Below are 16,912 nucleotides of genomic sequence, written 5' to 3' on the forward strand. Positions count from 1 at the left end.
TATTTTACAACAGTGACTACACTTCAAAAGGTACTTCATTGGCTGTAAAGCACTTTGGGACATCCAGTGGTCGTGAAAGGCGCTATATAAATGAAAGTCTTTCTTTCAATAAACTATCTGATAATCAGAATGGAGCTGAAAACAGTCAACACAATTGCCATCCTTCATGGAATCCCCTTGGCTCAGTGGTTAGGCACACTATCTGGGGTGGCATTGAATCACACAGTGAGGCCCTAGGTTTAGATTCTTGGCCTATGCCAAGTTTGCTGATCTCATCCAGGAGGACAGTGGGGACACTGCCATTGCTTCAATGTTTATAGGCTTGCGAGGGGAAAATTCAGCGAGGTCTCCTGTTCCTGAGGGTTATGACATGACACCTGCTGAAAGTGTGCCCGTGAAGATACAATTGGGCTCAGCGATGATGCCCCCCACAATCAAATTGCACTGACAATCCAGGCTCATAGATGAAGAATGGCTACATGGATATGGTACAGAGGGCTGATATCAATGGAACTGCACTGCAGTATAACTCTTCAGAGGAAGAGGGGAGAAAATTGGGAGAAAATCAGACTTGATAATGTATGGATAATCTTATAAACAACAACAACAACTTGTATTTATATAGCGCCTTTAACATAGTGAAACATCCCAAGGTGCTTCATGGGAGTACTATGAGGTACAAAAATTTGACACCGAGCCGCTTAAGTAGAAATTAGGGCAGGTGAACAAAAGCTTAGTCAAAGAGGTATTTTTTCAGGAGCATCTTGAAGGAGGAAAGAGAGGTAGAGAGGCGGAGAGGTTTAGGCAGGGAGTTCCAGAGCTTGGGACCCAGGCAACAGAAGGTACGGCCACCAATGGTTGAGCAATTATAATCATAGATGCACAAAAAGGCAGAATTAGAGGAGCGCAGACATCTCGGAGAGTTGTGGGGCTGGAGGAGATTACAGAGATAGGGAGGGGTTGAGGCCATGTGGGGATTTGAAAATAAGGATGAGAATTTTGAAATTGAGGCGTTGCTTAACCGGAAGCCAATGTAGGTCAGCAAGTGCAGGGGTGATGGATGAGCGGGACAGGGTGCGAGTTCGGACATGGGCAGCCGAGTTTTGGATCACCTCTAGTTTATGTAGGGTAGAATGTGGGAGGCCAGCCAGGAGTGCATTGCAATAAAGATAACAGATGCGACACAGTCAGATTAAACTACGTAAATTAGGAAAAAAGTGAATAATTCGGAGGTATCTAATTTTCAAACACCCTGTTATTTGCATGTTAATGAGCTTGTGCAATTAATCTAATTAACAATCACCATTGAACAACAAGCCAAATTGAATGAGGGTATTGTATAATGTGAGCTCCTATTGTAGGTGCATTGACACATTTCCATAACTTTAGCAGTATACTGAAAGGGGAAAGTACTCTTGTCCATATGAACTTGTTCGAGAGTTTACATTAGATATTTTAGTTTGGGGTTCATTTAATCTCAGTCACCAATGCCTCTGCTAATACATCAATGCTTTGTACAGGTTCGGGTTAGAGTTAGGGTCAGTGCAGGATAGTGCAAGTGAAGTGGTTTTGGACACGGGCGTGACACTGACCTGGGGCAGCCCTGAAATCCTTGCTCTGAAGTAATAAGAAAGAGCAGAATGGAGCCAAAATCCCTTTGGAAGGCTGCCGATTGTCTTTAACACAATCCAGGCGCTCGGAGCACAGTTTTCCCACCCTAATCTTGTCATGTAAATGCCTCCATTCGTGTTGTGCAGAGAAATTACGCCTACAGCATTCACATGCAGATTCCACTTCATCCATCACCTCTAACAAGGGAGAGGGGCCGGCACACTAGCAGCCACCTGTGAACTTTAACACTTCCAGAGAAGGTAGTGTCCCCGTTACCATGGAGGTTGCATTGGTAGCACAGATATTAACAATTCACACCTCCTTCCCATCTGCGCTGTTAAAGGGTAAAAGGGAGCTTTTTAACTAAGCCTGAAGCAGTGGAATTCTCTTGCTTGTTAATGCTGTGTGATTTCACAAGGAATTTTAGTTGGAAATTATATTGCAGAGATGGCCAATGAATGCTGGTCTCGCTAACGACAGCCACATCCCATGAACGAATATTTTAAAAAAGACCATTTTCAAGACATCTTGTCAAAATGTTCTAACAGAATTTACTTCTCCGCCCCTCTAATTCTGGCCTCTTGAGCATCCCTGATTATAATCGCTCCACGATTGGTGGTCGTGCCTTCAGCTGCCAAGACCCTAAGTTCTGGAATTCCCTCCCTAAACCTCTTCACCTCTCTACTTCTCTTTTCTCCTTTAAGATGCTCCTTAAAACCTACCATCTTTGACCAAATGTGCCCTAATATCATCTTGTGTGGCTCCGTGTATAATTTTGTTTGATAACGCTCCTGTGAAGCACCGTGAGAAGTTTTACTACGTTAAAGGTGCTATATAAATACAAGTTGTTGTTGTTGTTGTTGTTGAAGGACACAATTCTGTGCAGTTAAATCAGGCACAAAGTGTTGAGTGGAAATCTCGGAGACCTGATGTCATCAGTGGGGCCTTAAACCCAGCCAGGTGGCTTATCACAAAATTGTGGGTCTACTAGCTGTGATTTTCCATTGAAATCTGATAACCGACATCCATTGAAATCAATGGACAGGATCGAGAAGAATTACAAACAGTGCACGTGTGTTTTACCGATAAAGATAGACTTGCGTTTATATAGCGCCTTTCACGACGTCAGGACCTCTCAAAGTCCTTTAAAGCCGTTGAGGTACTTTTGAAGAGTCACAGTTGTAATGTAATGTTGAAATGTCATTGCTGTAAGCAGTATTCAAAGCTGTGATGGTAGCGTTGGGTCTTGGTAGAATTATGCCTATTATGCTTTGATGAGAATTTCCAATACGATGGGAATAAGAACATAAGAATATAAGAAGTAGGAGCAAGAGTAGGCCATATGGCCCCTCGAGCCTGCTCCGCCTTTCAATAAGATCATAGCTGATCTTCGACCTCAACTCCACTTTCCCGCTCAATCCCCATATCCCTTGAGTGCAAAAATCTATCTAACTCAGCAACTCAGCATCCACAGCCCTTTGGGGTAGAGAATACCAAAGATTTGTAACCCTCTGAGTGAAGAAATTCCTCCTCATCTCTGTCTTAAATTGCTGACCCCTTATCCCAAGACGATACCCCGTAGTTCAGCCAGGGGAAACAACCTCTCAGCATCTGCCCTGTCAAGCCCCTTCAGAAGCTTATATGTTTCAATTAGATCATCTCTCTAGACTCGAAACGCCAGAAAGTATAAGCCAAATCTACCCAATGGTTAAATTAAAGCGATCTTTGCAGCAGTTATGCATTTACACAGATCTCATTTGATTGAAACTAGTCTTGAATACTCAGTCCACTATTAATAAAATTATACCAGTCAGTACAAATTGTTAAAGAAGCATTGGCAGGACATTTGGAAAAGCAAAATTCAGTCAAGCAGAGACAGCATGGATTTATGAAGAGGAAGTCATGTTTGACAAATTTGCTGGAATTCTTTGAGGATGTAACGAACAGGGTGGATAAAGGGGAACCAGTGGATGTGGTGTATTTGGACTTCCAGAAGGCATTTGAAAAGGTGCCACATAAAAGGTTACTGCACAAGATAAAAATTCATGGGGTTGGGGGTAATATATTAGCATGGATAGAGGATTGGCTAACTAACAGAGAACAGAGAGTCGGGATAAATGGTTCATTCGCTGCCTTTTGGCTAAGATCATGCGTAACTGACCTGACAGGGGAGTAACCATGACCCCAAAGTGGTTCTCCCTGGATCAGGAAGGTGGTTCTCCTATGCTTTTTGGAAATAGGAGGTGGGTGGGGTGGTTTGACCCATCCACCTCCACGGAGGTGTGTGGGGGCCTGACCCATCCACCTCCATGGCACGAACCTGGTATTGCAGTACTTCCAAGAACGGTGCAGTGGCTCTTGGCCTTTTGGCTAAGAGCTTTGGCGCAGAGTGATCCTTGATGTGTGCAAGGTGACCTCTGGCGTTTGTGATTTGACAAAGAATTGGAAAGATTGGCTACGAATTAAAAAAAAAAAAAATCCTGCTTTCTCGCCATACCCCTTGATCCCCCTAGTAGTAAGCACTACATCTAACTCCTTCTTGAATATATTTAGTGAATTGGCCTCAACAACATTCTGTGGTAGAGAATTCCACAGGTTCACCACTCTTTGGGTGAAGAAGTTTCTCCTCATCTCGGTCTTAAATGGCTTACCCCTTATCCTTAGACTGTGGCCCCTGCTTCTGGACTTCCCCAACATTGGGAACATTCTTCCTGCATCTAACCTGTCCAAACCCATCAGAATTTTAAACGTTTCTATGAGGTCCCCTCTCATTCTTCTGAACTCCAGTGAATACAAGCCCAGTTGATCCAGTCTTTCTTGATAGGTCAGTCCCGCCATCCCGGGAATCAGTCTGGTGAACCTTCGCTGCACTCCCTCAATAGCAAGAATGTCCTTCCTCAAGTTAGGAGACCAAAACTGCACACAATACTCCAGGTGTGGCCTCACCAAGGCCCTGTACAACTGTAGTAACACCTCCCTGCCCCTGTACTCAAATCCCCTCGCTATGAAGGCCAACATGCCATTTGCTTTCTTAACCGCCTGCTGTACCTGCATGCCAACCTTCAATGACTGATGTACCATGACACCCAGGTCTCGTTGCACCTCCCCTTTTCCTAATCTGTCACCATTCAGATCATAGTCTGTCTCTCTGTTTTTACAACCAAAGTGGATAACCTCATATTTCTCTACATTATACTTCATCTGCCATGCATTTGCCCACTCACCTAACCTATCCAAGTTACTCTACAGCCTCATAGCATCCTCCTTGCAGCTCACACTGCCACCCAACTTAGTGTCATCCGCAAACTTGGAGATACTGCATTTAATCCCCTCGTCTAAATCATTAATGTACAGTGTAAACAGCTGGGGCCCCAGCACAGAACCTTGCGGTACCCCACTAGTCACTGCCTGCCATTCTGAAAAGTCCCCATTTACTCCTACTCTTTGCTTCCTGTCTGCCAACCAGTTCTCAATCCACATCAGCACACTAGCCCCAATCCCACGTGCTTTAACTTTGCACATTAATCTCTTGTGTGGGACCTTGTCGAAAGCCTTCTGAAAGTCCAAATACACCACATCAACTGGTTCCCCCTTGTCCACTCTACTGGAAACATCCTCAAAAAATTCCAGAATATTTGTCAAGCATGATTTCCCTTTCACAAATCCATGCTGACTTGGACCTATCATGTCACGTCTTTCCAAATGCGCTGCTATGACATCCTTAATAATTGATTCCATCATTTTACCCACTACCGATGTCAGGCTGACCGGTCTATAATTCCCTGTTTTCTCTCTCCCTCCTTTTTTAAAAAGTGAGGTTACATTGGCTACCCTCCACTCCATAGGAACTGATCCAAAGTCTATGGAATGTTGGAAAATGACTGTCAATGCATCCGCTATTTCCAAGGCCACCTCCTTAAGTACTCTGGGATGCAGACCATCAGGCCCTGGGGATTTATTGGCCTTCAATCCCATCAATTTCCCCAACACAATTTCCTGACTAATAAGGATTTCCCTCAGTTCCTCCTTCTTACTAGACCCTCCGACCCCTTTTATATCCGGAAGGTTGCTTGTGTCCTCCTTAGTGAATACCGAACCAAAGTACTTGTTCAATTGGTCCGCCATTTCTTTGTTCCCAATTATGACTTCCCCTGATTCTGACTGCAGGGGACCTATGTTTGTCTTTACTAACCTTTTTCTCTTTACATATCTATAGAAGCTTTTGCAGTCCATTTTAATGTTCCCTGCAAGCTTCTTTTCGTACTCCATTTTCCCTGCCCTAATCAAACCCTTTGTCCTCCTCTGCTGAGTTCTAAATTTCTCCCAGTCCCCGGGTTCGCTGCTATTTCTGGCCAATTTGTATGCCACTTCCTTGGCTTTAATACTATCCCTGATTTCCCTTGATAGCCACGGTTGAGCCACCTTCCCTTTTTTATTTTTACGCCAGACAGGGATGTACAATTGTTGTAATTCATCCATGCGGTCTCTAAATGTCTGCCAATGCCCATCCACTGGCAACCCCTTAAGAATCATTCGCCAATCTATCCTAGCCAATTCACGCCTCATACCTTCAAAGTTACCCTTCTTGAAGTTCTGGACCATGGTCTCTGAATTAACTGTTTCATTCTCCATCCTAATGCAGAATTCCACCATATTATGGTCACTCTTCCCCAAGGGCCTCGCACAACGAGATTGCTAATTAATCCTCACTCATTACACAACACCCAGTCTAAGATGGCCTCCCCCCAGTTGGTTCCTTGACATATTGGTCTAGAAAACCATCCCTTATGCACTCCAGGAAATCCTCCTCCACCGTATTGCTTCCAGTTTGGTTTGCCCAATCTATATGCATATTAAAGTCACCCATGATAACTGCTGCACCTTTATTGCATGCACCCCTAATTTCCTGTTTGATGCCCTCCCCAACATCACTACTACTGTTTGGAGGTCTGTACACAACTCCCACTAGCGTTTTCTGCCCTTTGGTATTCCGTAGCTCCACCCATACCGATTCCACATCATCCAAGCTAATGTCTTTCCTTACAATTGCATTAATTTCCTCTTTAACCAGCAATTATGTGGAGATCTGTCATTTTCTCAATTTTTGGTCAGGAAATTCAAAGTAGCTTTCTGTAGGGCCAATTCAGTTGATATATTGTTCCGCGACAGAGGAATTGTACATGTTGCTGTGGGACCTAAAAGAGGAAGCAAGATATATTTTAAAATGGGAGTCTTTACAGAGAGGAATACGCTTATAAAGAGATGAACTGGTCCCTTCAGCATAATTAGTCATTAACAATTTTTTTTATTCGTTCCTGGGATGTGGGCATCAGTGGCAAGGCCAGCATTTATTGCCCATCCCTAATTGCCCTTGAGAAGATGGTGGTGAGCCACCTTCTTGAGCCACTGCAGTCCATGTGGTGAAGGTACCCCCACAGTACAGTTAAGGAGGAAGTTCCAAGATTTTGACCCAGCGACGATGAAGAAACGGCGATACATTTCCAAATCAGAATGGTGTGCAACTTGGAGGGGAACGTGAAGGTGATGGTGTTCCCATACGCCTGCTGCCCTTGTCGTTCTAGGTGGTAGAGGTCGCGGGTTTGGGAGGTGCTGCGAAGAAGCCTTGGCGAGTTGCTGCAGTGCATCTTGTCGATGGTACACACTGCATTAAGTATATATGTGAAGGAAATGACTGATCCATCTTCTCCACTTTCTTCTTTTGACTTTGTTAGTGATGATCAATAAGCCCAGTTAATTGAGGCTCATACAGGTAAAACGCAATTGGGCAACTGCTGCAGGGGTATCATTATTAGAATCCAAAGTCATTATAACCTACAGGCCTCTTATACCCTGTCTGCACAAAGAGATCATTGTATCTTACATGCAGCCTGGAGGAGCGCAGAGAACTGGTGTAGCCTCAGAATATAAAACGCGCTGCTGCTTAAAGGCGTATTGGAAAAGTAGGCAACCTGAGCAACAAAGATGGCCGAGAGAATCGAAGAAACAAAAGTGGCAAATGTTACAGAGGCGAACCTGCATGTCCTTGTGACGCAGATGCAGAGCTGGAGGGATGAGCTGCTCGTAGGCCAGGATTCGAGAGCCACCTAAAAATTGGTGCAAGCTTTGTGGAGAGCAGTGGCTGTGGCAGAGCGTGGCCACAATTGCGGGTGTATCGTACACGTACTGACAACACAGCACTACTTTGAAGTAAGAAGAGCCTTATCGTTGCAAATTCACTGCAGTAATTCCCAGCCTACCTCGCTCAATCACTTTAATCTGGCTGCGGAATGACTTTGGAATGTACCAATTCCAGCAGGCGAGATGAAAATATTATTTTAGATGATTAGCCAAATAATAAGTATGATCACTTTCACTTACATTGCAAACACACTGGAATTATGGGAGCAATTATAGTTTTTCAAGCGCTTATTAGTGGTATTATTATCATTAGTGGTAACTATGCTGTTCTTCATGGGTGTTCCTTCCAGCATGAGACTGAGTATAAAACACATTGCATACAGCAGCCAATCATGTGCTCAGTGCTAGATACTGATACTAGATCAGTTTATCCAAGAGTGAGGGCTTGCCATAGTTTCGCACTTTCACTATTTATCACCAGGCCCTTGTTAATAATGCTTGACGGAATACATAGCGCCGCTTTTCATCATTAGGGATGGCCAATTGCTTGGTGTTCTAACCAGTTTATACTGTACAGAACCTCTTCAAACTGCTACTGCTACTTCTGCCCACTGGGCCTTCCTGGGAAAGGTCCATACAGCCCGCGCGGGTGGGATGAGTGCTCAGCCCACCGGCAGTGTGCCTTGCCAGTGGCAGCCAGTTATGGTTAACACCAGCAGCACCAGTGCAGCTTCTCTATTACTCCCATGGCAGCAGCCCTACCTCATGTACATTAAAGCACTCCGACCATTGTCAGAGCTGCCGGTGGTGACAGCATGGTTCATCTAGTCAGGAGCCCATTGAGGTCAGGCTACATAAGAACATAGGAAATAGGAACAGGAGTAGGCCATATGGCCCCTCGAGCCTGCTCCACCATTCAATAAGATCATGGCTGATCCAATCATGGACTCAGGTCCACTTCCATGCCCGCTCCCCATAACCCTTTATTCCCTTATCGGTTAAGAAACTGTTTCTCTGTCTTAAATTTATTCAATGACCCAGCTTCCATAGCTCTCTGAGGCAGCGAATTCCCTAGATTTACAACCCTCTGAGAGATGAAACTCTTCCTCATCTCAGTTTTAAATGGGCGGCCCCTTATTCTAAGATTATGCCCCCTAGTTCTAGTCTCCCCCCAGTGGAAACATCCTCTCTGCATCCACCTTGTCAAGCCCCTTCATAATCTTATACGTTTCAATAAGATCACCTCTCATTCTTCTGAATTCCAATGAGTAGAGGCCAACCTACTCAACCTTTCCTCATAAGTCATGGTTCCCATGGATTGGAGTAAGGCCCATTACTTAAGCAAAGGAAGGAATCAAACCCTGGATTTGACCTTGTTTGTCGGGAAGCTGTTGGAAAGCAGTATACGAGATTCATGGATCAGGATTCTCCTCTTCGGCGTAGAGTTCCAAAAAGGTGGAACTTCGATCTGGCCCCTCCGATTTTGCCCCAGTGCCGAACCATTTTCCTTGGCTGGGGCTTATCGCATGTGCACACTGCGATCCTGTCAAGACTCCCACTGTCATGTATCTCACACTACTGTATATAATTGTATCTTACCATGCTATACATGACTGTAACTAGATATGACCTGTAACCACAAGCATACTTTACCACCAGGGGTGCACTTGCAGGAGACACTGCATACCTGTTCCACACAGATATATAAAGGCAGGTCTCAGGCAAGTGTGGCACTCGAGAGCTGTGAAATAAAAGTGCAGGTCCAGAGTGACCTTGACTTCAGCATGTGCCTCGTGTAAGTCTATACTGCAGGGTCAGGACTTTACAGAGGCGACGAGTTACGGGATCACAGAATCCACAGAATGGCGACTAATGGCTCAGATGAGAAATACAATGCTGGAGACAATTGAGGGGACTTTATAGAAAGGCTCCAGCAAAGCTTTGTAACCAAAGACTGGTTGAGCGACGATAAGGCAGACAAGAGAAGAGCCCATCTCTTGACCAGCTGTGGCTCGAAAACATACGCCTTAATGAAGGACCTGCTGGCACCCGAGAAACCGGCAAGCAAGTCGTTTGAGGAGTTGAGCACACTGGTGAGAGACCACCTGAAGCCAGCGAGTAGCCTATACATGGCCAGACACAGGTTCAACAATTACAGACGCTGTGTGGGCCAGAGCATACCCAACTTTGTGGCGGAACTTCAGAGGCTGGCTAGTTTATGTGAGTTCTCCGATGAACTAAGGAGAGAAGTACTGAGAGACTTTTTTATTGAAGGAATAGGCCATGCAGGCATATTCCAAAAGCTTATAGAGACCAAGAACTTGAACCTGGAGGCAGCAGCACTGGTTGCACAGACATTCTTGGCAGGAGAAGAAGAAACGAGGTTGATCTATACTGCGGGTACGACAACTAACGAAACATCGGAACAAGGGGTTCACAGCGTGAAACAAGCCACTACCCCCACACACAGACAAAGGCAGGAGAGCAGGCCTTCAACAGCAGGCAGTGGCGCCAGAAGCCATCAAGGGCCACATGAACGGCCGTTCACACCTCATCAACCCACAATGCGAGCAATCAACTACAGACTGAGAGAAGCTCAAGAGAGATCAGCCAGACGCAGCTCATCCTTCGGAAACAATGGAAGCGGTCTGTGCTGGAGATGTGGGGGAAGGCACTCAACAAGGGGGTGTCGATTTCAGCATGCTGTTTGCAGAAACTGCAACTATACAGGGCATCTGGCTCGCATGTGCAGAAAAACAGCAGCTCGGCTGGTATACGAATCGGAAGAGTCGGAAAGCGGACCAGAAGACGGTGGGGACAGTGCCCGGGACACCGAGGTACAGCGGGTCAACACAATCAATGTCCACTGTTCTTACAACAAGATGCCTCCAATAATGATGAGGATCCTACTCAACGGGATACCCGTCAACATGGAACTTGACACGGGAGCTAGTCAATCTCTCATGAGCGTCCAACAATTTGAACAGCTGTGGCCGCACAAAAGCAACAGACCAAAACTCACAAGGATTGACACCAAACTAAGGACCTATACCAAAGAAATCGTCCCAGTCCTTGGCAGCGCCATGCTCTCAGTCACAGACAAAGGTACGGTGAACCGACTTCCCCTGTGGATTGTCCCCGGAGATCTCCCAGCACTGTTGGGGAGAAGCTGGCTGGCAAAACTAAATTGGAAATGGGATGATGTTCACGCCATGTCGTCAGAGGAACGGACCTCCTGCTCAACATTTCTAAGTCGTTTTGAACATCTCTTTCAGCCAGGTGTGGGCACCTTCAAAGGGGCTAAAGTTAAAATCTACATCACACAGGATGCCAGACGGGTCCATCAAAAGGCCAGAGTTGTGCCTTATGTGATGAGGGAAAAGATTGAACACGAACTGGACCGGCTTCTGCAGGAAGGCATTATCTCACCCGTGGAATTTAGCGACTGGGCAAGTCCCATCGTCCCCGTCATGAAGCCTGATGGATCCGTACGAATCTGTGGGGATTACAAGTCTACCATAAACAGAGACTCCCTACAGGACCAATACCCGCTGCCCAGAGTGGAGGATCTATTTGCCACATTGGCTGGAGGAAAACTTTTCTCAAAACTAGATCTCACATCTGCGTATATGACGCAAGAACTGACCGAAGAGTCTAAGCTACTCACCACCATCAACACACATCGAGGCCTTTTTATGTACAATCGATGCCCATTCGCCATCAGGTCGGCAGCTGCTATATTCCAGCGCAACATGGAGAGTCTGCTCAAGTCCATCCCAGAGACGGTTGTGTTTCAAGATGACATACTCATCACGGGCAGGGTCACTGACTCCCATCTCCGCAATTTGGAGGAAGTACTAAGTCGATTGGATCGGGTAGGCCTAAGAGTTAAAAAATCCAAGTGTCTGTTTCTCGCGCCCGAGGTTAAATTTTTGGGCAGAAGGATTGCCGCTGATGGAATCCGCCCAACAGAATCCAAAACCGAAGCAATTCGTCTGGCACCCAGGCCCTGGAATGTCTCGGAACTGCGCACCTTTCTCGGGCTACTCAATTACTTTGGGAACTTTATGCAGAACTTGAACACGCTGCTGGATCCTCTCCACGTGCTACTCAGAAAGGGGTGCGATTGGTTTTGGGGGGACGCCCAAGAACGCGCCTTCAATAAGGCACGCAACCTTCTATGTTCTAACAGTGTTTTAGCCTTTTTTGACCCAGGTAAAAAGCTAGTTCTCACATGTGATGAGTCAGCATATGGGGTCGGGTGCGTCTTACAGCATGTCAATGATGCGGGTAAATTACAACCCATTGCTTATGCCTCCAGGTCACTTTCGCGGGCGGAGCGCGGGTACGATAGGGTTGAGAAGGTGGCGCTCGCGTGCGTGTACCGTGTCAAAAAGATGCACCGATACCTTTTCGGGGCCAAGTTCGCATTAGAAACCAACCACAAACCCCTCACGTCCCTGCTATCCGAGTGCAAGGCAATAAACGCCAACGCCTCGGCGCGCATTCAGCGGTGGGCACTCATGCTGGCGTCTTACAACTACACAATAAGGCACAAACCAGGCACAGACAACTGTGCCGACGCAGGCTACCCCTGGTGGCCACGGAAGGGTCCGACGAACAGGACTGTGAGATGGTCATGGCAATCAATGCCTTTGAATCCACAGGTTTGCCGATGACGGCTTGCCAAATCAGAGCCTGGACGACCAGCGACCCCACGTTATCCTTAGTCAAAAGATGTGTGTTAACTGGTGACTGGGCAGAGGCTTGCGATGCCTGCCCCGAGGAGATCAAACCTTTCCATAGGCGCATGCATGAACTCTCACTACAGGCAGACTGCCTGGTGTGGGGCAGCCGAGTAGTTATGCCCTTGCGAGGCAGAGAGGTGTTTGTCCGGGAGCTCCACCGTGAGTACCCGGGGATCGTCCTTATGAAGGTCATAGCCAGGTCCCATGTCTGGTGGCCTGGCATTGACGCGGACTTGGAGCTCTGCGTCCGGCGGTGCACCATTTGTGCCCAACTCAGTAATGCCCCCAGGGAGGCCCCCCTAAGTCCCTGGCCCTGGCCCACCAAACCGTGGTCGCGGGTGCATGTAGACTATGTGGGACCATTCATGGGAAAAATCTTCCTCGTAGTCGTCGATGCATTTTCAAAGTGGATCGAGTGCACCATTTTAAACTCGAGCACCACCTCCACCACTGTGGAGAGCCTTAGAACCATGTTTGTAACACATGGAATTCCTGACATATTGGTCAGTGATAATGCTCCGTGCTTCACCAGCGCAGAATTTCAAGATTTTATAGCTGACCACGGCATAAATCACGTTAAGACGGTACCGTTCAAGCCGGCCTCCAATGGCCAGGCAGAGCGAGCAGTGCAAATTGTTAAACAAGGCATGCTAAAAATCCAAGGTCCCACGCTGCAGAGCCGCCTGTCGCGACTGCTGCTAGCATACAGATCTCGTCCGCATTCGTTGATAGGGGCTCCCCCCACGCAACTATTGATGAAATGGACCTTAAAGACTAGGCTCTCGTTAATCCTCCCAGACATGCATGAAATTGTTGAGGCAAAGCGCCGGAAGCTAACTGAATACCATGACCGAAATTCGAGGGGGAGGTGGAATGAGATAGGGGACAAAGTGTTTGTGCTAAACTATGGCAGGGGTCCCAAATGGCTTGCAGAGACAGTAACAGGCAAGGAAGGAAACAGGCTACTGGTTGTACAAATGGACAATGGCCAAACCTGCCGGAGGCATGTAGACCAAGTAAAAAGTAGATTCACCAACAACACTGCAGAACCAGAGGCAGACTACGATGTGGAACTCACACCACACCTGGTGGACAGACAGAGGGAACAACCTGCGGAAAGGGCAGTCTCAACAGACAGCCCAGGTGAGATACCAACAATCATACTGAACGAAACAGACAGCCCAGGCGAGATACCAGCAATCACACCGAAAGAAAAACAGGCACCAAGGCAAACAACTGAACCACAACTAAGACGCACCACGCGAGAGCGTAGACCACCTGAGAGACTGAATCTATAAAGACAATAAGACCTTGGGGGAGGGTGATGTCATGTATCTCACACTACTGTATATAACTGTATCTTACCATGCTATACATGACTGTAACTAGATATGACCTGTAACCACAAGCATACTTTACCACCAGGGGTGCACTTGCAGGAGACACTGTATACCTGTTCCACACAGGTATATAAAGGCAGGTCTCAGGCAAGTGTGGCACTCGAGAGCTGTGAAATAAAGGTGCAGGTCCAGAGTGAGCTTGACTTCAGCATGTGTCTCGTGTAAGTCTGTACTGCAGGGTCAGGACTTTACACCCACCACCAAGAGGGAGCCCACCATCAGCTCCAGTGGGATCATGTCTGCATCACCCAAAGGGATGGGGCTGGATTTTTAAGAGCAGAGGCACCCTGATGATGCAAGGGAACTGCAGGTTTATAGGCCTCGGCAAAGACCAAGGCCTAGACAGGTCGAGCGAAGATGGGTGTTTGCTTTGCGGACTTTGTGTTGTTTTCCCATCTAGATTACCAAGCTGTTGTGATTCAGAAGTTGCATCATGGTGTAGTTAGAGTAAAAAGATTAGCTACAATGCACATGTGGTGGTCTTTCCTAGATGGCCGCATAGAAGATTCAGATGGGTGTCAAGCCAGTCAGATCAACTTACCTGTAAACCCTGTGAAAACTAATGTTTGGCAATGGCCAAAAAAAACATGTTGATTCACACATTCATGATGATTTTGCCAAGCTGAGGTCACGGAAAGTGTTACTTAATTAATTTCTCACTCCAAGTGGCTTGAAGTGGCTCCAATGTCATCAACAGATGCAATGGCAATGATTGATGTATGAGGGTAGTTGTTTGCCCAATATGAACTTCCTGTAGAGCTGGTATCTGACAGTGGACAACTCTGGAGACACACTGTATATTTCAACTTTCAGTTACAAGAATTCTGATTTATCAGCTTCTTGCTTTCAGGATTGAAACCATTAAATGCAAAGTGCAGCTTGGGTTGTGCAACGTGCATGTTCTAGACTTCTTCCATGTACTTCAAAGGTTTAACGGTTGAGTAGGAGCCTACCCCTGGGCAGGGTTAGAAATGCAGGTTCCCAACATTCAACAAAGAGGCTCAACAGCTGGAGTTCAGTGTTTGAATCAGAATGGCGTGCCTCTTATTCTTTCTCGACTCGGATACCCTCAGTCAAAAGGGGAGATTGAGAGGATTGTACATACATTTAAAAACTTTTCTAAAGGAGGTGTCACAAGATTCTGGCATGATGCATTTGAAATTAGTTGTATTTCTCTTGAGTTATTGTGCGACACCTCAGACTGTTACGGGTACGACACCTTCTGAGTTATTCACTGGAAGGAATCTACATACTCGTTTTTGATATTTTGAAACCTGACTTGGAAACATGTTGAGAGGAAAACTTTGTAATGCTGGACTGCCAACTGCAAAGCACTATCGCTTTGGAGAAAGAGTGGACTGAATTTTAGTGCACAGGAACGGATGGGTTGGGTTGGGGTCAGATGTTAACATTTAAAAAAAATCTGAACCCCAACCCCATCCCGTCTCCAATCCGGCCACTTCCGGGTTTTACGGAGGCGGGTCAACGGGCAGGCAGCTAAAGTGCTCCCAGGGGAGGGGTTGGCAATTTAAATATATTATTGAGGCTGGCAGTCTCTGATTTAACCTGCTTTGCAGGTTTTACAGTGCCTGGGAAAGCTGGCATTTGAAGCAAGGCGACGACAGATTCGGGGCAAAGGTAAGTGCCTTCACACCACTGCCTGTGGGCCAGGAGGAGCAGGAGTGCTTCACATCGACCCCCGCAATCCCCCCCACCAGACCACCTCTGTACAAAGGCTCCCAGGGTTGGGGGATCGGATCCCCGGGGTCAGGGATTGGCCTCCACCCGGGATTAGGGATCAGACCTGTCTGGTTATGTGGCCAGCGGTGTGCTCCCTGCCCAACTGGAAACCATGCCTATTCCCCTGTGTCATGAATCAACCACCTTCCCCGGACGTTGTTCATGCTCCTGATTCTGCTGTGAATTCTCCCGGATGGTCTCCAAAGAAAGTTGTCAAACCCAGCGGTGTTGGAACCGAACCTGAGCTGTTACCATCTACTGGCCCATCTTATTAATGCCAGCCCACCCATTGCTAAACCTCACGGGTCTGAGAAATCCCCGAATCATCTGATCTTGTAGATAGTTATGAGGGTTGTGGACACCACCGCAGGTCGGAAGGATGAAGAGCTGGAGCGCGGGCCCAGCGTGAGTCGTCCCAAGTGTGCGATGTCTTCGAATGGCCAACTGGGTGACATCATCAAGGCCCAGGTCGCTGGTTAGAGCGTGGGCAGGAACATCGGCGGGGCCCAGGCACAGCGGAGGAACGGGAAGGTCGGGGCAGATGAGTGGCAACGTCATGGCGAAGGTGCGGTGGATGATTGAGGCAGGGGAGCGGTGAGAGATCGTGGCTGAGATGTGACAAGAGATTCGCAGCGCGAGATCATGGCGGAGGTGCGCCAAATGTTTGGTGCGGAGGTGCGGTGAGAGATCAGCGGCGAGAGATCATAGTGGAGGAACGGTAAGAGATTGTGACGGAGGTGCAGCGAATGTTTGTGACGGAGGAGCAGCGAGAGATCGTAGCGGAGGTGCGGCAAATTAGGGTGCGGGGCCCAGAAGAGCCGAGGGCCCAGGGGCAGCACGGGCCAGCCCACACTATGATATGTGTGCGCACTAGATCCGTGCAGCAAAGCTGGTCTCCAGCCATCCTAGTTTACCCTTGCCACTGGATAAAGGCCTAGCTCTGTCGAGCCTGTGTGTGGCTGATGTGCAACGATCGCCACACGTTAAAAAAATCCATGTACAGGCATCTTCCACCCCTGGAGTTCAGGACTGGAATATCGGGTCCTCCATTGAAACATCTATGAACTCATCCCTTTTGGTGTGGAAGCAAGTCATCCTCGTTCGAGGGACCGCCTATGATGATGATAGTTTTCATTATGGGTCTAGTGTTGGCAGAACCCATCTTTCCTGCGTATTACCAAGAGAGTGCTACATTTTTTTTTAATCACTTTATTGTATGATGTAGTTGCTTTGCTTAATGTTTTTTTGGGCTGTTAATAAGGCATCTTGAAATGC

The sequence above is a fragment of the Pristiophorus japonicus genome, chromosome 15 (genome assembly GCF_044704955.1).
Source record: "Pristiophorus japonicus isolate sPriJap1 chromosome 15, sPriJap1.hap1, whole genome shotgun sequence".
NCBI lineage: Eukaryota > Metazoa > Chordata > Chondrichthyes > Pristiophoridae > Pristiophorus > Pristiophorus japonicus.